General features: G+C 41.4%; 1 protein-coding gene across 5 annotated transcripts in view; it reads left to right on the forward strand.

Moving 5' to 3' along the window:
* ARHGAP6 (Rho GTPase activating protein 6) overlaps positions 1-27,808 on the forward strand; it is a 490,820-nt gene that overhangs the window by 317,768 nt on the left and 145,244 nt on the right. Inside the window, exon 1 of one of the 5 annotated variants that reach the window (XM_059386133.1) lies at positions 9,443-9,517. The exons of the other annotated variants lie outside the window; for them this stretch is intronic. The gene's annotated coding sequence lies outside the window, so the exon portion shown is untranslated. Of the gene's footprint in view, positions 1-9,442; positions 9,518-27,808 lie in introns of those variants that run through there. 5 annotated transcript variants of the gene reach the window in all.

Consider the following 27,808-nt stretch of genomic DNA (forward strand, 5'->3'; position numbering starts at 1 on the left):
TATCCCTATGGTGGAAAAAACAGGAATAAAATGGGTTGCCCACCAATCTGAGGGGAGATGAATAGATGGCAAGACCAGCATAGCGCCTGGTCTACTCAAGCATCTAATTCAGATTCACAGGGAAGGAGACTAAATCTCAAAGATGGTCAAGTGACTAGCCCAGAATCATACTGTGCTCATTATTTCATTTAACCAGCAAGTTCTGGATGGAGAGCCTATGGCGGGTGGGGCAGGCTACTGACATGGACCCAGGAGATTCCACAGGACTCACAGGAGATGGTCTCTGGTCTAAAGCCACCGAAAGGGACCTCTGACCCCAACCCAGTGCTCTTTCTCCTGTACCATGATGGAGGACGCCTCTTCTTACCAGGGTCTGAGATGAATGAGAATTGTGTTCCCATTTATGTTTATACTTCCCACTCCGCACTTCAGGTTTGTTGTGGGTTAAATGAGACCACATCAGGTGGCCCGAGAACCCAAATCACTATGCATATGATTGTTTCTATGGGAAAACACCAACCATCTTTACAGACCTTCAAATTGCCAAGTGCCTAAGTTGGAAAATATGAACAAAGATTGTTTAGGGCTCCCCAGCCTCCAAGATATTGACCATCTCCTGGAGTAAACAACTTCCTCTTCAGTCCGGAAGGCAGCATCAAATGAGATACAAATGAGTAGTAATGGCTTCCTGACAATTGTATGGAAACATTTTTCTTCTCTCCACTATGAAGGCAAATGGGTGTTTATAAATATTTTCCTTTAAGAGAAAGGTCCCCAAATGCTAATCTGTGGAGTGTGCCTACTAGCCATTCTGTACTTTCTCATAGTTCTCTAGGGCCGTGGAGATCTACGAGGCAATTGCAGCTCATTTTAGTCTCTGCTTACTGCATTGTCTAGGGGTGGGGCTCACGTTCCCCATCCATGGCGAGTACCGCACATGCTTGTTGAATGGAGTGGAGTGGGGACAAATGTTCTCTTGGTCATTGGGTATGCTAGCAAGTGGCAAGTGTTGTTTTCCCAGCTTTTCCCCATGAGAGGAGTGCCATGGGCATTTCAGTTCCTGTTCTTTACTCTTGTCATCACTTGCTTGATTAGAATGATAATGCTGTAGATAATAAGGACTTTGAATTTATATAAGCTTCCTAAGGAAACATGAACTTGGATTGAACTACAGTGGATGCTCCACCGAAGTTCAAAGGAAATATGGTTATGGTTGCCTTGGCAACCATAGCTCTGCACTCTGTTTTATTTCTTCCTATTTTCCTATTCTGTGATCATTTTGAGGAGAAATGAAGGGATATCAGTAGGGCCTTATTTTCAATTTATGAGGCTACTGGGAATGATACAACTTTTTGTAGCTGCAAAAGTGCCTTTTCTTAAAATTTCCCCAAACACTGGAAAGGCCAGGCCTGTTATGTTGAAACATAAATGTCATCTTTACTCTTTATAAAGGTAATTATTTTTAAAGGGCTGGAAAGGAGATCACCTTTCTATTTCTCTCTAGCATACAACTATGACTTTTGTATTTCTTTAAAAAGGGAAGAATTCTTGGTTAATAAATTTTCATAAGTAGTTTTACATGTAATGCAGTTATTCAACTCCAAATAACTGTACAATTAAAATAGTTTTACGCTAGGAAAGTGCCAGTTTGAGAGATTGTCAACATGTTAAATTATTAATCATCAACACACATCCACCGTTAGGTTTCCTTTGTAGGCCACACCAATTTTTTTAAAGAGAAAAAATGGTAGTTAGTATTTGAATCTCTTATAATTGGTTTGTGAGTATTTTTTTTTAATTTTTTATTTTTTATAAACATATATTTTTATCCCCAGGGGTACAGGTCTGTGAATCACCAGGTTTACACACTTCACAGCACTCACCAAAGCACATACCCTCCCCAATGTCCATAATCCCACCCCCTTCTCCCAAACCCCCTCCCCCCGGCAACCCTCAGTTTGTTTTGTGAGATTAAGAGTCAGTGATCCAAAGGGGCACATGCACCCGAATGTTTATAGCAGCAATGTCCACAATAGCCAAACTATGGAAAGAACCTAGATGTCCATCAACAGATGAATGGATCAAGAAGATGTGGTATATATACACAATGGAATACTATGCAGCCATCAAAAGAAATGAAATCTTGCCATTTGCGACAACATGGATGGAACTAGAGCGTATCATGCTTAGCGAAATAAGTCAAGCAGAGAAAGACAACTATCATATGATCTCCCTGATATGAGGAAGTGGTGATACAACATGGAGGCTTAAGTGGGTAGAAGAAGAATAAATGAAACAAGATGGGATTGGGAGGGAGACAAACCATAAGTGGTTTGTGAGTATTAAAAGAAAAATAGAGATGTGTATTATCATATGGCAATAGTATGAAAAGTCATTAAATTTTTCCTTTTGTCTAATCTCTTATTATTGTTTCTATGGGAAAATTTTATATGTTAAGGAGTTCAGAAAGTTTTTTATGAAGGGCCAGATGGTAAATATTTTAGGCTTTTGCCCGGGGTTTGTTATAACTACTCAACTCTGATGTTGTAGCTGAAAACATCCAGAGATAATATGTAAAGGAACAGAGCAGGCCATGTAAAATTACTACTGTATTTACAGAAACAGACAGCAGACTGGATTTGGCCTGCAGGTTGTAGTTTGCCAACTCCTACTCCAGGAGAAACACTGTTCTGCTTACTTATCTGATCACAGCCTACACTCGAGTGCAGTGCTTCCAGCAAATTGGTTCTTTTAATTAATTAATTAATTTTTAAAGTGTGCTCCACACCCGGCGTGGAGCCCAGTGCAGGGCTTGAATTCATGACCCTGAGATCAAGACCTGAGCTGAGATCAAAGAGTCAGGCGCTTAACCAACTGAGCCACCCAGGTGCCCCCCAAATTAGTTCTTTTAAAAGATGCACCTAAAGGACTGTCCTCTTACTCCCTTTTTTGTAAAATGTCACAATTACCACCATATTGCTTTCTAGAAATAGAGACGAGTACGGGGGAGGGGAGAAGCAGATATTTCATAATATGTTGCTTAGTGTAAAAGCTGGTAGAACATGTGACAAAAATAAACTCCTTCCATGCAGGGCAAGTTCAACACTGATCTTGAACGTCAAAGGCCTGATGTCTGCTACCTGCATATGCCAGTAGTGGAAACAGAGCCAGGCAGTCTGAGGTGGAGCCCCTTTGCCTCCAGCTGGCCTTCCATCCCTCTGGGGGTCTCCTTGGTCACCTGACACCAACTAAAACATGTCTTCTTTATTGTTCCTTCAGAGTATTCTTGGAGGCTTTGTTCCAACCGATCTTAACATATTCTTTTAGTTTTAATTAAATATTTCAAAAATATAGAAAAGTTTAAAAAAATAAAAAACTTATGTATCTGTCGTTCAAATTTAATAACCATTTATATTTGGTATTGTTTTTTTCAGATACTTTGATCTTTCATTTTTATTATTTATTTTAAGGATTTATTTATTTATTTATTTATTAGAAAGAGAGCATGAGCAGGGGGAGGGGCTGAGGGAGAGGGAGAGAGGATCTCAAGCAGCAGTGAGCATGGAGCCTGATTCAGGGCTCTATCTCATGACCCTGAGATCACGACCTGAGCCAAAATCAAGAGTCAGATGCTTAACTGACCGAGTCACCCAGTTACCCCATGATCTTTTTGTTTTTCTAAAGAAATCATACATATGGACACAGTTGAAGCCTATACCAGACTTCTAATATATATTATTTTTCTACTTTGTAACAGTTTTTAAAGAGGTTATTTACCTTCAGATTAATTGGAATCCTCTCCTACTTATTCAGATGAGTTATTGAGAGCCAAGAGGGTAGAAGGATTAGGGATTTGATTTTGGATGTGCACATTATTGTTGGTGAACATTATGACAGTTTGATCTGATCTAATACGTTTTTCTAGGACTAAATAACACTACCGGTTTACTCCTAAGAAATACTTTGCAAATTCCCCACATCTCTCGCCTATTGTAAATGAGGTGTGCATCCAAGAGACAGTAAATATAAATCGTCCGAGTTCATTACAGAGGGCTGGATACAGCTTTTGCACGGCATCTTTTTCCAATCCATTATTTCTCCCTGCTGCCCTTAGCATTGTGTTTGGTGGAACATGTGCTTTTACAGGTGATCTGTCATTCAATCCTTGGGACATTCTGTGTGATAGCTAGAACAGAGAGCATTGCACCCATCTCCCAGGTAAGGAAATTAAGGAACAGGGATGTCAATACAGTGTTTGGAGGTGTTGGCCGCACCTGAGCAACACCTGGGATGGACTGTGGGCATCAGCATTTTTAATGGATTCCACTGTGCAGCCAAAGTTGAGAATTCCTGGTGGACCAATAGAAATGGGACACCTTATTCTTGCCCCTAGCACCTAGTGGGTGGAGACCTGGGAGGCTGCTAAAACGTCCTGCAGCTTCCCTCCCACAGAGAATTATCTGGCCCCACGTGCAAATAGCACTGAGGTTGAGAAAGCCCCACTTAACCTGTACAATGCTGGAGTAAAGTCTGGCTGACTCTAAGCCATTGATGTTTCTTCAGACCCAAGCTGCTAGGTGATTCAAATTAGTCATCCTCCTATTATTGCTGCTAATAGCTTATATTTTAAATAGGTAACTCTGGGGCGCCTGGGTGGCTCAGTCATAAAGCGTCTGCCTTCGGCTCAGGTCATGATCCCTGGGTCTGGGGATCAAGCCCCATGTCAGGCTCTCTGCTCTGCGGGAAGCCTGTTCTCCCTCTCCTGCTCCCCCTGCTTGTGTTCCATCTCTCGCTGTGTCTCTGTCAAATAAATATATAAAATCTTTAAAAATAAATAAATAGGTAATTCTTTGAAGCTGAAATGTCTACAATGACTTTTTAGTTCATCAGGAACTAGGTGAACTTGCGTCATAACCACACTAGGATAGGCAGAAACCCCACTTTTGTCAGAATACCAAAAGAGCACAAAACAAGCGAATAGGCAAGAACAAACAAACAAACAAACAAAAACCCCAAGAGCTCATAGCATCAAAAAGAAGAAAGGAGCTATTTCTCAGCTTCAGTGTATATATGTCTGATCCTAAATGAGTAACATGTATTGTGTAAAGTTGTGGTTCTCACACCTGAGCATGCACTGAAGCTCGCTGGAGGGTGTGTGGAAACACAGATTGCCAGACCCCACCCAGAGTGTCCGATTCTGTAGGTCTGGGGTGCAGGGCAAGCTCTTGCATTTCTAAGAAGTTCTCTTCTGAGGCTGGCCCCGGGGACCAACTCCTTGTGGCTTAACTGATGGGAAATATGTTTCCACAGTAGCTTTTCAAAGGAATATTAACCTTGGGGGTCTCTATTGAAGTCACAAGTTAGTACTTCTAAAAATGCCAAACTTACTTCTTCATAATGTACAAATAACTTAGAAATATGATTCATTAGGAACGACAAGGGCCTTCTACCTCTAGCATTATGATCCAGACAGACCTATGGAATGGAGGCTTTTGCTCCCTCCTCTGAGAGCAGCAGGGGCTAGCTACGGTGGGCTTTATGGAAAGAACGTGTGTAGTGTGAAGAATGCGCGCTCTCTCCACCTGATCAGAAATGAAAAGATGCCAGTTTGCTGAGACATTTAAAAAGGCATCTGGTCCGTGAGAGAGTCGAAGTGTCCTCCGGTACCTGATCCACGTTCTTCAAATCAGAAGTAGGTGCTCGGCTGAGAAGTGACTGGAGCCAGATTGTTTCCTCACTCTGGGTTTGTCAACATATGATTGTGGAAGGGTGGTTAGATACCTAAAGTTTCAGCAAAATGTATCCCCTATGTATAAGATGACACACACAATTCCTGCACTAATTAGAACATCAGCCCAGGCAGCCGAATAATTTTGAAGTAGGGAATTGGAAACCTATTTTGGGTGTTTTCAGGAACAAGCCAGTTATTCTTTCAATCCATCGGCCAGTGACACTTTACGGACAGTGATTGAGATGGTGTGTTCCGTGATTGTCCTATGCTAGCCTGAAGTGAGCTGTTACAGCATATTTTGTAGGTGAAAAATTGAAACCCCAAAGTGGCAGAATTCAAGAGTACCCGTACCTTATTTTCTACAGCAAGAGCTCAGAGAAGAATATCCCCTTATCTCTGCCTCTTGGTTGTTTTCCGAATCCCTTGATAGTGAAGATTTTGTTACTTCCTTCTAGAGCCTGGCACACTTCCTAGTACATACCAAGTGATAATTACATGTTCATTGAATTTACTTAAATAGGTATATGAGAAGTCTGTGTAGTCCTCCATTTCATGAATTTCAAAGAATATATTTCAGTCCCATTTAAACTTAGGATGCTCATAAAGAAAATCCTAAAGTGGATCCAGCCTATACTGTCCAAAGTGCAAATTTTTAATGGGGAGCAAAGGATTAAGATGAATAAAGGGCAGCCGTGGGTGAATTTTCCAAGAAGTAAACACTTCTCTAATGCTGGTCTTGATGATATCTACAGCGGTCAGCAGTGATAAGACTCCCAAAGGAGAACTAAATTACCCTGTACAATAAAATATGTTATCAAATTAAAAGTGCTAAGAGAACATATAAAATCTAAGGATTGAAAAAAAACCATAGCTATTAGCATCATTCTGCTGTTGTGTGTTTAAGAGCAGATTGGGAGGTTGCTATGACATCGACTCATGCGTGCATAGCAACAGAGCGAGCTCAGTGATTCAGCTCGATAAAAGAGGAAATTAGCTCACTATTTCCCTTTCCCCAAATCAGAGTCAGATATCCAAATATTTCATTTAGAAATGGTATATCCATCAACATGTTCTAATGGATAAAAGTCAATAGTGGGGGCTGGGGGGAAAGGTCACAAGATGAAATTCATATGCCATGGGCTTACTTTACAGAATGCAACTCATGTCTAAAGAATCTATTAATATCTGTGAATCCTGCTTTCTCCCGATAGAATGGAGTTTCTCAGTGGCATATGTTGGGTGACTATACCATGATGAGTAATAATTTGGCAAAAGAGAGCAATTTTTCAGCCCATACAACTTTGTTCTAATGAAAGTTGATCATGATAATATTTTGAGAAAGAAACATTGTTCAGCTGTGAGACTATAATACTTTGTGTGTAACAGCCCTCCAGGGAAGGGGTAGATTTTGCCAGGGTAATATGTGAAGTTTAGTCATTATCTGCTGCACAAAGCAGAGGTCAGCCGTGGGTGTGTATGTGGGAGGCACCATTGTGAAATCAGCCCACAGCCACTGCACCCGTGGGGTGAGCCAATAAAAACAGAGCCAAGTGTCCCAAATGCTGACATTTTATCACATGATTATTTTAAATATTATTTTAACCACTGTCTTTTCTTGTATTGTTTATCTCCACATCTTGAGTTTGTTTCCGGTTTCCTTTCTTTAAACTGATAAATGAGAAATGAGGAAGTATGGTTTGAGTCAGTACTTGACCATGAACATGGGGAGTTAATTGACCCCCCCCTTCCCAAAAGAGCCCCAAGCCTATGAAGCTTGGATTCTTTGACTTGCTCTGAGTTGACTTGGGTTTTGGAAACACCACAATTTTATTCATTTGTTTTTTAATTTATATACAGTAAAATGCATCTTGTCGGGGGGGCAGTACTATGAGTTTCGATAAATGCATGATGTTGCGTAACTACCACCACAATCAGGATGTAGAAGAATTCTGTCACACTCCCCCAGCCCCTCGCAAATTCCTTCACGCTGCGTCTTTATTGTCAACCCCTTCCCGTACCCCCAGGTCTAGCAACCACAAATCTGTTGAAGTCATTCTATTTTGTCTGTTCTTCTCTTCTTTGTTCATTCATGCAACAACCATTTATTTTGAGAACTATGCTCTGGGCTTTGAGGTGTGGGGATTAAATAGCCAACAAGACTGACATGGAGCTTTTCAATGCAAAAACAAGACAATGAACAATGGTACAACAGTAATTCCAAGTTGTGGTAGATGCGGTATAGAAAATAGATTTCTGTGGTAACAGATATCAGAAGATGGACTCTAATTTTAGATAGAGTGCTAGAGAATAGTGCTCTGAGAAGGTGACATTTAATCTGAGGGCCAAAAAGAGAAGGAGCCAGCTTTGCGAAATGGGCAGGGGGTGAAGGCACACGGAGCAGTCATTCCAGGCAGAAGGAACAGCATGTGTAAAGCAGGGTCTGGTAAGAGAAGTGAAGATGAGGGACTGTGGACAGATAGGCAGGGCCTAGCTAAAGGGTATGTACTTTATTCCATTGCAGACAGAAGCCATTGAATTGGGATGTATCTTTTTTTAGGGATGATTTGATTGATGTTTTGAGTTCTGTGTAGAACATGGATTATTATTAGAGAGTGAGAATGGATGCATGGTGGTCATTGGGCCACGACAACCATCCACTTGACTGTTGAGGGGCGATTGGGCTTGTGTAGCAGCTGTGGAGATGGAGAAGGGATGGATTTGCAATGTATTTTAGAGGTAGATGAAAAAAAGGCTAGGTGTTTAATTGGGTATGGGATAGGAGACTGATGAAGGAAAAGAAGGAACCAAATGCAACTCCCAAGTTCTTGCTTGGGCAGCCAGGTTGGTCATGCTATCTACCCACATGAAGGAGATACTGAGAGAGAAACAAGATTGTGGGGTGAGGGGAGTTAAGTTTGGTCTCTGGACAGTTTTAAGAAGAGAAACCCACTAGATATCCACGTGGAGACTTGGGCCCTCTAAATGGATATATACCTTTAGAATTCAGAGGAGAGCTTGGAGCTGGAGAGAGAAATTTATGCCATCATTTAATAATTATTTATTATATTAATATAACATAGAAATATATTTAGTGTATGTATTATTAATACACTTTTGATGTATTGATATTAACATAATATTAATCCATATCATACATATTAATTTAGTCACTGATATTTCTTGAGGGCTTACTATGAATAAGGCTTAGATGAAGAAATGGGAATACGATGATAAAGAGAAGCCTACATGATCTGAGCCAGGCTGGCTGGAGAGAGGACTTTGTTAAATAGTTGCACACATGTGTATAAAATTAAAGTGATAGTAAATTCCTCAAAGGAGAGGATTCTGTGAGGGGGCCCAATAGAGAGATCTGACTTACTTTGGGTGGTATTGGGGTTCGGGAAAGACATCTCCCAGCATGGAGGATGAGGAAGAGGGGAGGGTATTGGGTCAAAGAAAGAGCATGGATGAAAGGTCACGTGGCAGAAGACCAGAGATTTTGGTTCTCAGATGTCAGATTGACTGTGATTCCAATTTAGAAGTCCAGGGATGTATCTTAGATTTTCACAAGCACCTCAGGAAATTCATTTCTTCAACCAATATTTCTTGAGCACCAAGGAATGCCTGGGACTCTTTCAGATTCTGGGAATTCAGCACTTGATGTGAAAGGTTTCCTTCCCTGATGGAGCTTATTTCTGGTGAGACTGATTCAAGAGATCCATAGACACTGAGCACCTCTTGAGAAGGTTGGACTGAAGAGATACCAGCCTAGGACAGAGCAATGAGGTACGCCATCATTTAAAGCTTGAAAAAAGGAAGAGCAGCAGCAAAGAAACAAAACCAAGGGGCTAGTAAAGGCAGAAGTGAGGAAAGTGATGTATTTAGCAAAATATAGGAGAGGAAACAGGTGCAAGATGACTGGGTGAGTGGCCAGCTCAGCCTAATGCTGCTGTGGAATCAGGTGGAACGAAGGCAGAACAATTTCTCCCCTCACCCCTGCCCTGAAATTTACAACACGGTATCATGGGTGATCTTCACCAGACCAGTTTTATCTGAATAGTGGAAGCAGAAAACAGACTGAATTGTATTAAAGAGCACCTGGGAAGTGAAAAATTGTAAAGTGAGAAGACATGGACAATTAGAAAATAAAAACGTGCTGATGGGTCTCAAAAAATTTGCCTGCAGCTTGGGGCTTCATCATTGTCCTGTAGGAAAGAGTCTTATGGCAGTAGTGAGGTTTATTTTATTGAAAAATAAACACACTAATAATAAAACACAAGAAAGCAAATGAAACTCACCAATTATTATTAGGTGTCTCTCTCTCTATATATAGACAAATATATTGCATCCTGGTGTATTTTTTCCCTCCAGTAGAAATACTGTGATTATCAGTAGAAAGTACCAGTAGGAAGATTACCCAGAGGGCCAGAGATCAGGAAGCATTCTCAGGACTCATTAAGGAACCTAAAGATGATGGGCTCTAGGAGTCTCACGGAAAGCTTGAAAGGTGTGTATCACCTATTGAAAGAGAAGACTTAAGGAAAGTAGACTTACTCTGTGCATGTCTCCCTGAGATCTTACTTATGGGCTCAGAGGAACAGCCTAGAACAGGCATGTGGAGAAAGCCCAGGGACATTGGACCCAGTACTTGGTTCCATTATTCCCCTGCAGTGGCAAGAGTGATCTGTAGAAGCTCTGCTTTCTGGGCCATCTCTGGTCTGTGTGAGTGTTGCCTGGGAACTAGAGAAGGGAAATGGAGCCAGACCACCCCCCAGATTCCTTCCCAAATCTCTTGGTTTGGGCCACTTGAAACTGCCATCTTTATAGGTCCAAAATTGTCAACTGTTAACTGTTTCATGAAGTTCAACCAAAAAGTATGATTCTGATATCGTAAGTGAAGTGGTATGGATGGAGGGAGACCTTGTTGGTTTAAAGTTGGATCAGTGAGTAGAAGCCTGGAACCACATATTAAGACCTCTCAATTCTGTGAGCCAGAGCCATGGCAATTTTGTTCCCAACTCTGTTTGAGTAACATCTTGGATGAGAGAATGCCAACATCATCTATTTATTACCTTCCATGCTCAGATTATTTGAAGAGAAAGGAAAAGACCTTTAAAGCTGGAGTGATTGTCTAGACAGTCCTAAAATAGCTGCTCCCAGGTGCAAAGGAAGCAGTAAAATGCAGACAAAGCATTAGGGTCCTTTGCCAAAAATACGGTGATTGAACTTTCATAAGCTCCCTGTAAATTCCAAAGGAGAGAATGGCCAGAAGACTAAATCCCAGTAATTACAGTCATTAGTTACTTGAAATTACCACCACTTACTTCAGACAGAGGCATTCTATGCAAACTAAATTAAATGAAATATTTTTTGAGATAATCATTTGGATAATTCAGAGCTAAAATAGTCCCAGCTAAAATATTTAGCTGACTGAAACACCTGTGCAAGCTTTAATTTAAAATATGCAGAAAATTGACTGCATTTTCACTTCACTGTGGGGGTATTGTAATAAAAAAACAAGGTGGTTTATGTAATTCCCCACAAAGTCATATTACATTATATAGCATGGGTGCAGATAAGAAAATTGCATTGAATCAAAAATGCTTTTCTGGCAAAACAAACCATGGTGTGGTCATACCACAGAACACAGTTCGATCATAAAAAGAAATGAACTATTGATGCACTCAGCAACTTGGATGGATCTCAAAGACATTATGCTGAGTGAATAAAGCTGGTCAAAAAAGGCTACATGCCATATGATTCCATTTATATAACATTCTTGAAATGACAAAATTATAGAAATGGAAAACAGTTTAGTGGTTGCCAGATTTAAGAAGGTGTCAGGTTGAGAGGGAGGTGAGAGTTGTTATAAAGGGGTAGCATGAGGGATCCTTGTGACGATGGAATGTTCTGTGTTGACTGTTGTGATAGTCCCATAAATCTACCCAGGTGATAGAATTGCATAGAATTAGATACACACACATTCACACACACAAATGAGTGCTTGCAAGATTGGTGAAACCCCAGCAGAGTGGTTGGGTGGTATCAATGTCAGTTTCCTGGCTGTGACATTGTACTACAGTTACACAAGGAGGTCTCCCCGGGGGCAGCTGGGTGATGGGTACAGGAGAGTGCTCTGTATTATTTCTTACAGCTGAATAGGAATCTACAATTATCTCAAAATAAAAAGTTTAAAAAAATGCATTTTCTCAAAATTGTTTAAATTGGGTCGGACTCTGGGTCTTACTGTTGGAAGAGAGGCTCCGTTATGCATTCAGTCCACTAGATAGCAGATGGAGGACCCTCTGATATCACCAGCAGGCCAAACCACACGTATACCAGTGGATGGGGTTTCTCCACTGTGGACAAGGGAATGCATGCACCCTGTAGAACGTTTTAGTTGGCTTTGCATTTGCATCATTAAAATTTGCAAATGAAGGTGAATGTATGTGTAGATCTCTACAATTCATCAGCACTCAAATATAGGAATAGACCAGATGTCATGGGGAGGCTCTGTAATGGGAAGTACGGGAAACAACTGAATAATTGGAATTTATTCAGACAAGGCATGTTTCTAGGGGACAGATCTAAGAGGAGCTTGTTAATGAAAATAGTGGTAGTGGAAAGGGTCACCAAGTTTAAGCAATGGTTCTTAGGAGAACACGTTCGCTAAACCTTTAGGGACTAAAATGAATAGACTAGAATGGGAAGTAGACATATCATTGGGAAATATACTTGGGCGCTTTGTTCTCATTGATTGATCAATATGCTCAGTTTTGTTTGTTGTTGTACGTAGCTTCACAGTTACTCTTAAAGTAAGCCATAGCCAGATATGGCTCTTATTTCTCTATGATCAGTTCCATTTGCCCAGGGAAGTCTAATCAACAGAGTTATCAGTTACCCATGACAACCTTGGGTGAGGTGACATATCAGGATTAGACCAAAAGTGCTTCTCTGGGATGGCCTCAGACCTTCAAACCAATAAAGCAGAAGAAAAACACATGGTAAATCAATTACAGATACGTAGCATTTGAATTCACATGGATGGTTTGGTTAGTGCGCCTGATTAAATAACTTCCCTTTGCAGCTCAAAGAACCTTGTATTCACTCTGCCTGCCTGTCTCCATCACAGTTTTGTCCTTTAGAGCATAAGCAGTTGGCTTATTCTTTTACTTAATTTTATTTAATAAACTCTTCTAAAATGCAGACCATGTGCCAGGAACCATTCTAAGAGCTTCATAAGTAGTAGTTCATTTTAATAGTCAAAGCAAAGCTAGTTTATTTGCAATTTGCATTTGATTAATTGCAATTTGCAAATGAGGAAGGCAAGGCACAGAAAGGCTAAGAAAGTTGCCCACAGTCACACAGCCAGTCCAGTATGATTTCCTTTGGGGATTCACCTCTTGACATCAATCTCTATGATCAAGCCATTAGTACGTGTTCGGCTAGAGTCCTAGGTGGGCCTAATTGATGAAGCTGATTGAGAAGGCAGGGAGGATGCTTCTACCTGATAAGCCATGTCTGTCCATTCCCTCATCTACTTCATCCCTTCACTCCTTCATTTGGTTCTTCCTCAAGTGTTTTTCAAATGCCAGCCGTGGTCAAAGCATTATGATGGGCAACGTAGATAAAAGTATGATTTTGGTTCTGATAGAATTTACATGCTGTGTGGGAGATGAGACTTGTTACACAAGTTTTTTTTTGGATGAAAGGCCTTCGGGGGCAAATGTTCTGACAATGGCCCGGATAAAATGTCTAGCTGGGAGTAGATAAAGCAAAGATCATCTCCAGCTGGGGAAGGAAGGGAACATCATGGAAGCTGGCCCGGAAGAGAGAGCATTTGAGCGGATCTCCAGAAGAGGCAGCGTGTTGATACTTGGGAGGCTACTTCAGCCAGCTGGTCTACTAGGGACGTGTTCCTGAAAGGTAGTGAAAGCCCTCGGACTGGAGACTCTGTAGTGGTAGAGGGGAGGGGAAGGGAGAATAGGGAAGTCTCAGAAAAATGGGGACTACACCGAGGGGTAGGTTGAAGCCAGCATGGTTGGGCCAGCCCATGTGGGCTGTCCAAAGCCCTGAGGAGTCTCTGGTTGTCCTTTTACAGTATGGGAAGCTGTTGAAAGTGTCGAGGCAGTGGAGTGCCGTCTGTAGACTTCCGCTGGCAGTGAACAGGAAGGATTAGAGAAGGAGAGGCTTTGGGCAGGGAGACCATCTTGCCACGTGAGTCCAAGCAGAAGCGTATGAGGGGTTCATCGAACATTTAAATAGAAGCACCACACAACCCAACAATCCAATTCCTAGGTGCACACTCCAGAGAAGCAATTCTACTTCTAGGCATGTGTTTCAAAAGAATTGAAAACAGGTATTCAAAAAAAAATACTCATATGCGAGTGTTCATTGCAGCTCTATCCACAGTAGCCAGAAAGTGAAAACAACCCAGGTATCCATCAACAGATGAATGGGCAAAACGGGCAAACAAATGCAGTCTGTCTTTGCCATGGATTATTGTTTGGCCATAAAAAGGAAAGAAGCACTGATTCATGCTACAGAAGGGGTGAATCCCCAAAACATTAGGTCACGTAATGTATGGTTCCATTTATAGGAACCATTGAGAACAGGCAAATCCATAGAGACAAAAAGATACATGAGTGATTTTCAGGGGTTGAAGGAGAGAGATTGGGCACTACTTAGTGGCCCCTGGCTTTCCTTTAGGGATAGTAAAAGTGTTTTGGAGCTAGACAGAGCGGATGCTTGCGCAATACAGTGCGTGTCTTGAATGCCAGTGAACAATACACTTACAAATGACTGATTTTATGTTAGGTGAATTTCACCTCAATAAAAAACAAAACAAAACAAGAAAGCCTCTGTGGACCTGGGCCAAGATCATGGGAATGGAGGGGAAAGAGAGAGCGGTCTAAGAAGAATGTCAAGAGAATTGGCCAGTCTCGGGGAGGCAAGTAGGGGAGAGATCCTGAAGTTTCTACCCTGACTGCCGAGATGAATGGTGACACCATTTGCCAAGTGTCCCACGTGATTAACCAAATCTATTCTCTTCACGTTGTCTCTGCCACTTCCTAGCTCTGAGTCTGTGGGCAAGGTTGTGTACCCGTCTGCCTATAAACTGGGGACAGTGGTGGTGTTGTCCTCCTCCGCACACAGGAGGCCCTCAATTAATATTTGTGAAATGCCTACAGGACCACGTTTGTTTTTCAACGTAAGACAGTTCTATGTAGAGATGCCAAGAGGGTAGTTGCCATGCTTTCTAGAATTCTAACACCCTCGTGTATCTCATTAACCCTTGAGAAGTTCGCTGCATTCCCCCAGGATTCTGAAGCAGCATGATGGAGTTCCCAGGGGGGCCTAGAACCACAGTGCTTAGAGCAGTGGCCGGCCCACAGGAAGTGCTAAGAAATTGTTAGCTTTTGTTGTTGTCATTGGGGTAGTTGTGTGGTTATAAACTGATGGCCAGAGTCTGCATGGGAATGTACTTTAACACAGACGCAACTCACAAACACCTTGTCATGAAAGGAGCTGGGATAGATAACAGAAATAAGGGTTAGCTGCTTGGGCTCTTTAATTATGAAACTCATCAATTCATTAAACACCTGTCTATGTCAGTACTTAGGTTGAAGTACGTGAGGGGGTAAATGGCTTCAATTTTACAATTTGTCATTCTTCCTATCTAAACAAATAGCTGCTGATGATAAGAATGTTAGATTATTGAATACTCAAGCCAGAATTGTGAAATATTGAAAAGGGACTACTCCAACACTCACCCATAAAATCCTTACCATCAGGGAGAAAACGAATGACTCATTCCCCCAACATCAGCTCCAGGAACTTCCTGTAATGATCTCCTAACCCCGGTGTCCGCCTTGCCCTGTGTTGTCAGCCTTCAGGAAGTCCATTATTGAAGGAGAAACCTGTTTTTGTGTAGGTGTGATGGGGTCAGTTGAATTACAAAGATGCTAGAGCATCTTTGTCTATTTAGAGGAAAAGCTTGCGTCTAGCCCTTGCCTGTTTTTTTTTTTTTTTTAAGATTTTATTTATTTATTTGACAGAGAGAGATCACAGTAGGAGAGAGGAAGGGAAGAGATCACAGAGAGAGGAAGGGAAGCAGGCCCCCTGCTGAGCAGAGAGCCCGAGGTGGTACTCGATCCCAGGACCCTGAGATCATGACCTGAGCCGAAGGCAGCGGCTTAACCACCTGAGCCACCCAGGCGCCCCAGCCCTTGCCTGTTTTAATGAGTCACCATAATGCTTTTGGGATTATCGAGGTGGTTGCCTTTCACAGAATTGGCCATTTTGCAGCCTTGGGAGAATTTGGTGAGAACATTCCGTCCTTTGGTCTGAGGAACAACCTGGCTATGGGTTAATATTCTTTGGATTAAATGTGTTGAAAATTAAATGAAAATTAGAATTTTGTACACCGAAGCCTCAGGTGACTTTTGGCGACTCCAGGGCACCAAAATAACTCTAGATTTGGACACAAGTTGTACTAAAAATACTTCATACTGCTTCCCACCCCATCCAGTCAACCCATCCAGCCTTAAGCTGCCCCATTAAGTAGCTGGGATGTGTTCCTATAAAATAGCTAATCCTGCCACATGGACTAAGGCTCCAATGTTTGGGGATAAAGGTACAAGGTATGGAAACGATTTTGGACACTTTTTTGTTCTTCCTTCAGTAAAATGAGAACATTATCACTAAGCTAATACCAAAACAACAGCATTTACAAAACAAAAATGATTTTCTTCTAGTGTAAGAAATTCCATATAAACTGTTACTGAATGCTGTCTGAATGGGTGCCACCTTGATGCATGTCCAGAGAAGCAGGCCACACTAAATCAGCAGGGGCTGTGTTGCTGCATTTGGCCACCCCTCTAAAGGGCTTTTCTAAAGGAGCAGGTTAAGCAAAGATTTGAGGGGACTTCTGCAGTTGCAGAGCCCGTCGCAAATGAAGATCCAGTCTTTTTTATTTTGAGAAACATAGCCTATTTCCCTCTCAAGCATAAGATCACACTCAAAAGCAGGCTCTGTTTGACTCCACACTCTTAGGTACCCTTGTATTGTCAGGCTCAGATTCAACTATTTGGATCTTTATATCCCAGCACCCACTTTCCGGGCACTGAGAGGGATTGGTAGGTAGTCACTAAATGAACTTACGGTATCCATATTTTGGCTGAGGGATGCTTCTTGCTTTTCTTTCGGTTTCCAAATGCCTCTATACTCCCCAGTAGTGGCCTTCTGGATTATGGTGCTCACTTGCTGTGCCCTTCCCAGAGGGGTTTACCATTTTAGAACTGTTTGGTACTATGTAAAGCATCCAGTAACATTAAGTCTCTCCCAACCTTTAAAAAAAAAAAAAAAAGATTTATTTATTTAGAGAGAAAGAGCCAGCAAGGGAGGGACAGAAGGAGAGGGAGAGAATCCCAAGCAGACTCCATGCTGACCTCGGAGCCTGATGCGGGGCTCCATCTCAGGACCTTGAGATCCTGACCTGAGCCAAAATCAATAGTCAGAAGCTTAGCCGACTGAGCCACCCAGACACTCCTCTCCCAGTCTTTAAAGGGCTGAACTCAGTTTGGCCTTAAAAGAAATGGATTATGGTCATGTAATCTATGGTGATACAACATAGTGATATATTTTGTCCGGGACTATTTAAAATTCAAGAGGAACTTTTGTTTTTCATTTCAAGTCTTTGAATGGAGTGTGTGAGCAAGATTTCAAGATTTCTAAGATCTCTTAGATGGAGTGAATGCCAGATGCCCTTTGCTTGCCTCAGTTTCTCACTCCTTACCCATTTAGAAACTTGAGACCTGTTTCCTGAGATGTTGATGACCTGTGTTATCTAAAGAATACCATGGGCACTCCAGGAAAGTAAACACATAGGAAACATTTCTCTTCCTTCCTAGTGTGAAGTTCTCTATTTTTCTTTCCTGTGGGTGGGGTAAAACATGAGTAATTTACACAGTGCTAGTCCCTAATGTAAAATTATAAAGTAATTTGTATTTGGGAACATGTTTTCCCTTTTTTTAAATTATTGTGTATTAATTGTGTAATCAACGAATTATTTGTGTCAGGTCTATCCTGTGACTTAATCAAAGGGTCTTCCTTGGCATTCTTTATTGAATTAAAAAATGGTTTTATTTGGAAATGATACACTGACCCACTAAAGAGAAATTGTAGTCGAAGTTGGACAAGTGCTTTGTTCGCAACGAGGCATTTGCAGCTGTAAGCAATCATATTCCTCAGCCCTTACTGATTGGCATTTGGGACCAATCTTTTTTTTTTTTTTTAACTGAAATGTAGTTGATATACAATGTTAGATTCAGTTCAGGTGTACAGCATAGTGATTCAACAGCTGTGTACATTACACAGGCTCCCCACTTGTGAAGTGCTGTGCAGTGCATTGTAGGCTGTTCAACATCATCCCTGGTCCCTACCCAGTGGTGCCCTCCCCCGCGTGGTGACATCCATAAATGTCACCAGATATTTCCATCTGTCCTGTGAGGTGCAAGGCACCCCAGCTGAGAACCACTAATCTAGCAAGAGAAATATAGCTTTTTCTTTTTATCTGCTTAGTTTAATTTTTTTTCTTTTTTTAGTTATGTTCAGTTAACCGGCATATAGTACCTCATTAGTTTTTGATATTGTGTTCAATGATTCATTTGTTGCGTAAAACACCCAGTGCTCATCACCACAAGGATCTAGGATGTTTGATCTAGGATGCTTTTCTCCTTCAAATGAGGTATCTTTTAGACCATTATAATTTCAACAATCAGTGTCAAATAATTACAGAAGTCAGAATTTAGATTTGAGATGTTTATCTGTGTGGGAATGTGAGTAACGTAGTGACAGTATTTTCCAAAGGAATAATTTATATGTACAGACTAACATATTTTTCTGACTTGTGCATTTAATTATATGAAATGTCTTTTGGTGAGATGATAATGTGATTATATTTAGTGATAAATGAATCATCTTCGTGAGAAAATTATAAAAGGAAATGAGGAAGAAATGAACAATTTAGAAAAAAATTATAGCTTTCATATTTTTCCCTTTATTATTGAAGTAGGCATGTTGTCACCACTTGCTCAAAAAGCAAAATACATAGATACAGAGAACAGAATGGTGGTTGTCGGGGTGGGGGAGGAGCTTCGTATGGTGATGGATATTAACTAGACTTATTGTGGTGATCATTTGCGTTATATACAAATATCAGATCATTACATTACATCGTACACTTGAAACTAATACAGTGTTATATGGCAATTATACCTCAATAAAAAACTATTCTTAAAAATTTCCAGTAGGAACACCTGAGTGGATCAGTCGGCTGGATATCCGACCCTGGATCTCAGCTCTGATCTTGAGCTCAGCATCATGAGTTCAAGTGCAAGTGTGGAGGCTACTTAAAAAAAAAAAAAATCCAATATTGCTTGTCAAATTTGAGTAATTCCTCTGCATTGTCACTGAAGTATTATAATTTTAGTAGTTATTGATAAGCATTTTGATCTCCAGATTTATTATCACTAAAAAATGTAATCACATATTTTAAAATATACTTAGCCAAGAAAATGTGCATATTTTCTTTATTTGGAATATTAATTTCTCAGGTTAAAAAACTAAGAGTCAACAACCTGTGGCTTAATATACTTTCTCTTTGTTCGTTTTACTAGCAAGTTCTACTAAGACAAATTTTAAGGACAAAAATCTCCCTTAAATGGTTATTGTGATTGAGGATTTCTGTAATAATTTCACTGGGGAGTTTCCCCCCCACCACCACTGATTACTGTCAATATTTATCTAAGATAGATCTGATAACAATAACAAAATCTTTAGAATTTCAGGGTGTACCGTGCTTGGGAATATTACTCTGAGATTCTCTTTAAACAGGGGAAACAGACTGTTTTCCTTCATCTAAAGTATAACAATAAGCAACACGGTTCTTCTTACACAGTTTCCAGTGCTAACACAGTCTGTGCTTCCATTCTGAAGAGAGCATTATGTAAAACAGTGATAACGTTTTGACTTAAGCCCAAAATCACAAATTCTGGATGAGAATCCTTGGGTATTTTCATAAAATCATCAGAAGTATTTTAGTGTATTTCTTTACATGTTTATACCTAAGAAACAGTCACTCCATATTTGTCAGTCTGTTGTGATTAAATATGAAAATTTGTATACGACACTTTGGCAAAATTTGCAGAATGACTTCTGCATGAATGTAGGTTTTTGGAGAGTTTTATAATATTTATGTCAGTTGATCAGCTAAGTTTATGTAAACATGTGCTCCCAGTGCTTTTCGCAGGGTGGTGGGGAGAGTTTTGCCCCCCAGGACACTTTGGCCAATGTCTAGAGACATTTTTGTTGTCCCAGTTGGGAGGGGATGGTTTGCTACTTGTATCTAGTGCGTGAAGACCAGCCATGGTGCTAAACACCCTTCAGTGCTCAGGACAGTCTTCTACAGCCAAGAATGATCTGGCCCCAAATGTCAAGAATACCAAGGTTGAGAAACTCTCTACTACAGATGATTCATGAAAATATTTTTCTTTATTCTCCAATAAACTCTTGAGATGTTTCTCAGACCTGAGACATTTTGTGACTCTAAAGTTGGCATCCGTGTCTCCGTGGGTGTGCCAACTGTCTTACTCATGTAGGTCCCATCACAATACAAAGACGAGATAATCTCTGATCTCTTATCTCATTTTCCAGAGCTGTCATTTTAACTGCAGTCCCTTCCTAATGATTTCTCAGTAAGATATGGGCAACTTTGATATTTATGGTCAATTTATAGTAACAATGGGGGCTGAAAGTTTTACTCTATTGCTGGGACAAATGTTTTTGAATTTCTGATGCAAGCTTGTTTTGAGTCTCTGCTTTGTGTTTTGTCTGGGCACAAGTCTGTTTTTAACAGGATTAAATTTAATTTGAAAATGAGTGTGTGTGTGTGTGTGTGTGTGTGTGTGAGAGAGAGAGAGAGAGAGAAGGACGGATGGAGAGAGTGAGGGAGAGAGAGGAAGGGAGCTAAGAGGGAGCTAAGACTTGAAAACCAACAGATTTTTAAAATGCATTCTTTTTTCATTCATTTAGTTTATTACGGTTATTTGTGAGGAGCATTTATTTTGCTATTTTATATATAAAATATTACATTTCTTTAGAAAAAATATTAATTTTGGAAAGTGTTGGATTTTCCTCTCTTTTATACTGAGTTTTACTTCAAAATGCCATTTTGCAACTCAATTTGTGCCTAATCAAACATGATTTAGAAAAAATTGAAACTACAGGCCAGTTTTTGCATCTAGATACTCTTAGGAACAGCCTCTCTCTTCTACTGCAGTGATTCCAATCAGTTCTCTCCACAGCACAATCTGTGACAAATTACCTTTTATACTGGACGTATCTTTAGCACCAAAAGAAGAAAGAAAGAAAAAAGAAACACCACTTAAACGTATCTACAGCTGTAGATGCTAAAATGAAGATTTTTTAAATCACAAAATCTGAGCGTGTGTGCACACACATCCACCCATCCATCCGTCTGTCCGTCCGTCCGTCTAGCAGTATACTCAGGGAGAAAAAGATACTTTCTCTGAACTGGCCAAAGCACACATCTTCCTTTTCTCTTTTAGGGCACAAGTTTTGTTCCTCTTCTCCCATCTCTCGTGCTGGCCTGAAGTCAGAGACACCTGCGGCAGATCGCAGGTGGCCGTCATTAAGAACCATTTCAGTAGTGAAATCCATCATCCTTGGGCTCACTCCCTGTCATTGCACATCACCTCCTCGCCCCAGACAGTCTTTGCTTTGACCTCGTCTGTAAACACGTACCTCCCTTTTCCGTGTCAGCATTTCATTTCCTGGAGAAGTAACCTTTGTTTCTTAAGGATTTGAACAAATGGAATATGAAGTTTTTCCTGACTGCACCAGCACAGAGTGACTGGCTTTTTTCCCCTCAGTCTTGCAACTGTTTACCCACTAGAATTACCAATTACATGTCCTTGTGTACATGTCTTGTCTCCCACTAATTAGTACCCACGGAGGTCTGAGACAGCACAGCCCATATTCTTTTAACTTGACCCTGAGGAGATGCAGGCCTAGCTTTTATTTAGGTTAAGGTTGGCATCCGGGGAACTGTGTTCCCATTACACGGTGCAAACATGAGCCAATACAACCCTTAGATCCAGGGCTGTGAAACCAACACAAGGAAGCAGGCTTTGTTCCTCTTTGTTCTTCGAACCACACCTCGCATATGGCTAACTAACCGGGTTGACATCCAGCAAAGCCAAAATTGACTGGAAGTGATGTGGTTGGTTTGGGACTTAGACAGTGACTTGTAGACCTGAAAAAAAGAAGTTAGGAGAATAACATCTGCTTTTCTGTGTGATATTTTCTCGCCGTTGTTTAGAGAATTATAAATTGCTCTGTCAAGCGCCTGTTTACAAAAGCTTGGCCAATTTCAAAACGAACCTGCCTTTGAGTCGTCCCCGTTTCATCTCACTGTTTGGAAAAGAAACCTGAATTGTTAAAATGTAAATACATCAAGTTAAAAGCCAAAGGCAGTGAAAACCAAGTCAAAGCAAGAAGTGTACCGCAATCGAACCATTCTCCTGGGAGGAACACGATACCTGGCAGTCATTTTTCTATCTGACAATTTTTGTTACTCAGTGAAGTGGAAAGAATTGGAAAGCACCATAATATCTGTTTTCTCTTGGATGTGACGCTACGGTTTATATCGACAAGTGGTGATAATGGAAATTAAAGTATGTGAGGGTGGCCATATGCTCCCTAAAACACAAATTGGTAATGAGATAGAGGTGAAGTTGGAGGCGTAAGTGTAGGCGACGCTTCTCGAAGCATAGTCTCCGCACCCATGGCAGCTGCAGTGCCTGGGAGCTGATTAGAAATGCAGACCGTGATGGGCATTAAGGAGGCACGTGTTGTGATGAGCACTGGGTGTTAAACACAACTGAGGAGTCACTGAACACTACATCAGACACTCATGATGTACTGTAACAGTGGCTAACTGAACATAATAATAATAAAAAATTTTATTAAAAAAAAGAAAATAAAAGAAATGCAGATCATGTGCCGGGGCAGAGACATGCCGAGTCAGAAATTCTGAGGATGGGGGTGTGCGAGTCTTATTTGAACAAGCCGTCCCGGGGATTCTGGTGCATGTTCAAGTTCGAGAGCCACCGACCTATAGATGGATGGATGGGTGTGGAGACACAGCTACAGGTACAGATGTGGGTACAGACATACGGACAGGTGTGAATACAGACACGAATACAAACATAGATACCGATAGACATGCAGAAGCATGATAGTTAAATGTGTATGCAGATATCTGGAATCGCCGCCACAGGATTTCTGCAGGGGAGCAGATTACTTTTTTGTACTAAGGATCTGGCTGGGTAAAGCCTGTTCTTTTCCTAGGGAATGGCATTATGACTTAACAAAGGGAAAAACTGTGAACTCGTTGAACATTCCTCCGTGCTGTTGATTTAGTGCCCGCCCCGTCGTGTCCGTCGCCGGAGCAGCTCCATCCCTGAGAGACTGGTTTGCTCTTGCCTCGTTTTTGCCCTCTTCGAGGTTGCTTTCTGAGATTGGCTCGGCAAGGGAATGGTAACAGAATTTCAAAGCCAGTGGTATCCTACGCACCGGTCTACTTTTCAGATTGCTTTTGTGCTTGTGTTCGTCCCTCCCGTTTTTGGTTTTGAGCAGCGTCTAACTGATGTTCAGCCGGCCATTCATATGAAGCGCTGTCTGCAGTATGGGTGAGTTAGAAACAACATAAAGAGGTGATAGAAGGGACCTTAAACATACATTACAGTAGATTTCAAAATAGTAATAATACCATTTGGGAACAAAAATCTCAATATGCAAGAAATGTATTTGGGAGAATAGTCACGAAGACGTAATCGGTGATTCTTGGATTATAGATTATTTTTATATTATCTGTTTTGCTTATTTCTGTAGTTCTGGTGTTTTGGGTTAGAAGCTTGCATTGCCTTTATAATAGGCAAAGGTAATATGATGAATTCATATAAATTCATATACATAATAAAGGGAGGGATTACGATTTTATCTTCTTCCCCGCCCCACTGCACCACGAATTAAGTAGCAGCTCTATTTGTTCTTCGGTTTTCACATTAAAAAAATTACTGCTGGATGGCACAATTAAATGACACCTCTGCCTGTGGAAATGACAGGAAGTCCATTCCAAGTAGATCACTGAGTCGTTAAAACCATGTAGCATTCCTGTTTAGGGAGAAGGGAATATTTAAGTGTATGTGGCCATAAGAAAATGTCTCCCTTTGCTTTTTATGCAAGATGTATGGTGACTTGTCCTGCTCAGGAAGTGTTTTGAAGTGGCTAATGGCTCTTTTCCTGATATTCGGAGTCACGTGGCTTAATCCTCTTTTGAAAACCTTCCTTTGAAGATAAACAGAGGCATTGGCCTTTGCTTAATTCTCCTTCCCTAAAATCCCTTTCTGCTCTAAAATTCTACAGTTCCATAATGAGTGTGGATAAGTGGCAATTAACAAATGGGAAAACGAGCCATTTTATTTTTGTCCTGCACAGGAAACTGAACCCATAGGATCTTGCCCCAAGGTGGGACCTAGGTTATTTGGCCAAGCTGTAGGATGGGCCCAGGATAAAGCTGTGTATTAAGTGTGAACTATGATGTGGACCCCAGATCCCTTTGATGCCCCTGGCTGATAATAACAGCAAAATCCACTTAAATCAGCTTACATAGTTGGGAATTACAGATAATCACAGGTATGGTGGGTTTCATGTAGACACTCTGGATCTTTTTCCTGCCATTTTCTTCTCTTTCTGTTCCTCGAAGCATCTCTAAGCCAGTACAGAGAGAACCTGTGGCAGGCAGTCGAGATAAAGCTGACAATGTTTAGGCCAGTGGTTCCCAGCTTGGGGTCATCCCCACCACCACGACCACCAAGGGACACCTGGCAGTGTCTGGAGCGATTTTTGTTTGTCACAGCTGAAGAGCTGCTGCTGGCATCTAGTGGGGAGAGACCTGAGTCACTGCTAAACTCCTGCAGTGCCCGGGACAGTCCCCTACAACTGAGTGACCCAATGCAGAATGTCCGTAGTGCTGTGGTTGAGAAACCCTGGCATACAGGAAGAAAATGTTCCCTTTTCCCACGTCTCCTCCTTACATTTAAACAAACATTTTGCAGAAGACCCCAGCCACCTCTCTCTCAAGTGCCTCTGGCTGTAAGGAAGGCTGATGGCTTTAGGTCTGGGTTCCAGAATCATTCATGGGCAGGAGGGCACGGTATCCCCAAGATCAGCTCACTCATCCCCAAAATACGTGGGAATGGCCGCTCTACCCACTGTTTGTGTGAGCGACAAATGCACATCGGGGTTCATACTATTGCATTATGAGCAAGAAAGTGTAATTCAGGGCTCATTAAGAATCCTGCGAGCTGCTAAGGAGTAAACACCTTCTCCACAGCCATTCAAGTTCTCCCTGCGGGATTTGGGGCAGTTCTTCTGTACCTGTATTTTTTTTTTCTGGGTCATCTGCATTAATACCTTTTTAAGAAGAGGATAAGACTGGAAGTGACTCATTGACTATCCAAAGATTGCTTCAAGAAGTTGTCTTCATCAAGGAGAAGTGACTGTTTTAGAGACGGTTTTGCAAAACCAGATTTTATTATTTTTATTTATTTCTTAAAAGCTTTAGTTTTGTAAGTAATCTCTACACCTCTGTGGGGGGCTCGAACTCACAGTTCCAAGATCAAGAGTCAGATATGCTTCTAACCGAGCCAGCCAGGCACCCCAGCAATCTTATTATTAATTGAGGTGAGACACGATGTTAGCTTGGACGAGGAGGGAACAGTGGAAATGAGTAGAATAGATCAGATTCAGGCATGCTTTGAAGATAGAGCCAACAGGCTTTTGCTAATGGGTTGGCGTGGAGTATGATATGGAGTCAGAGGGAACAGGGAGTCAGGGTTTTGGCCTGAGTCACTGGAAGGATGAACTTGCCATTGACTTAGCTGGGGAAGATCCGAGAGGAACAGGTTGGGAGGAAGTTGAAGAACTCAGAGAATTCAGGAAAAAACAGCCACTTTTGGCATTTGAGCAAGCCAGGAAGCTCTTCCTGCCTTCAATTTTAGTTTTCTTACCACTATCCACTTATAGCCTAAAACGTAGTCAAGTTAAAGGCTAAAGCACTTACCTTACTATCCTTTTTATCTGGCTAAATGGTTCATCCATCCCCTCCAAGGTGAGAAATGTCTGTTTCTTTCTTTCCAGGTGGATATGCAGGCTATGAAAGACATTTACCAGGGATGACTTACCCAAAAAGGCTACCGATAATGTGCATTTATGGGCCTTTAGTGAGCTTAATACAGTTACTACTGTATGTTTTTCCTTTAGGTGAAATGTTATCTTGGATTGCTCAGAATTAAACCATACATTTAAAGAGTGGACACCGGATCTCTGTGGTATATTTTTCTAAAACAATCCATATAGTCTAGATAGAAGTAACAGCTCTCAAATTTTATTTGCCTAATAATTTCCTGGAAAGTTTCTTAGAAATACAGATTCCTTAGCCCCAGAAGGCCTACTGTGCTCAGTTCAGGACTGGACTCCAGCTGGCCCATGCCATCCATTACACATCATTATCTGATTACAGGGCCCAAGAACCCCAAGCTTTCCAGGAGCCCACACAAACGTCTGCAAGCTGAAAAGGAAATTATTGGCTCCCAAGGCAATTATGCAAATGCTTACCTAAATATCTAAAAGCATAGCACGTATCAATTTCATTGTCAGTGTTTCGAAACAGTCTTATCTCATGTGAAAGCAAATTATAATATACACTTTGCTCTCTTAGCGAATGTTCCTCAAAGTGTACACTGATTACTACAAATCACAGCCAAACCAGTCTTCTAGGAGTTACTCATTGCCAAATCATGTCAACATCAAAATTATAAAAATTCTTTAGAAAACTGGGTGATAGACCTCAAAAGTAGGTGTTTAGGGACACCTGGGTGGTTCAATTGGTTAAACCACTGCCTTCGGCTCAGGTTGTGATCCCAGCATCCTGGGATCGAGTCCCACATCAGGCTCCTTGCTCAGTGGGGACCCTGCTTCTCTCTCTGCCTCTGCCTGCCACTCTGTCTGCTTGTGCGCTCCCTCTCTCTCTCTCTCTCTTTGACAAATAATAAATAAATAAAATCTTTTTTAAAAATTAGGTGTTTAACACAGAGTCCGTGGGACTCTACTGTTGATTCTTTAAAAAAAAAAAGTCATCCTCAGGTGAATCTAATTCTGATCCTGCACTCACACTCAGAGAACCTAAGGTCTGGGTGGGTGTTTAATATCACCAAAAAATTCTTGCCTGTAGCCAATCGTTTATTAGATTTTTGCAGCATCTACTATGTACAGGCGTGATGCTAGATGCTGGAAATACAGTGGTGAACAATATTATTGTTCAACTTCCATGCCAGTGAGAGAGACCAGTCAATAGACCAATGGACAAGCATATGAAAGCAAATACAAGTTCAGATAGATGCTGAGAAGAAAACCAGCAGGGTGTTGACATCAAGAAGCCAGGCGACATTGACCTCAGACTGGGAAGGCAGGAGAGGGCTTCTCTGAGGGTGTACAGAATAAAGAAGGAGGAGCCAGCCCTGGGATGAGCAGGGAACAGCATGAGCAAAGATCCCTACCCTGGACCAAGCTCGCTTTGTCCTAGAGTGTCAGGAGAACGGGAGGAAAGAGAGAGAGGTGGAGAGGGGAAGGCGGAAGTTGGCCGACACCCTCTGGCACAGGGACTTCCTGTGTAGATGGATTTTACTCTATAGGTGCAGTGCAAGTGAAGTGACAGTCTTTTCTTGCTTGTCTGTTATTCGATAAAGCTTGGGTATGGCATGGTACTTTGTGTAGTGGTGCCTGGCCCTGGAGTGCGAATTCTAGCTTTGCCTCTTAGAGGCAGAGTGACCTTGGACATGTTCCAGCCTGTCTTCGCTCAAGTCCTCACCTGCAGAGCGGAAGTAACAGCACCACCTGCCACCGAGGTAGTTAGGCGCATGAATGAGTCCA

The sequence above is a fragment of the Mustela nigripes genome, chromosome X (assembly GCF_022355385.1).
Source record: "Mustela nigripes isolate SB6536 chromosome X, MUSNIG.SB6536, whole genome shotgun sequence".
NCBI lineage: Eukaryota > Metazoa > Chordata > Mammalia > Carnivora > Mustelidae > Mustela > Mustela nigripes.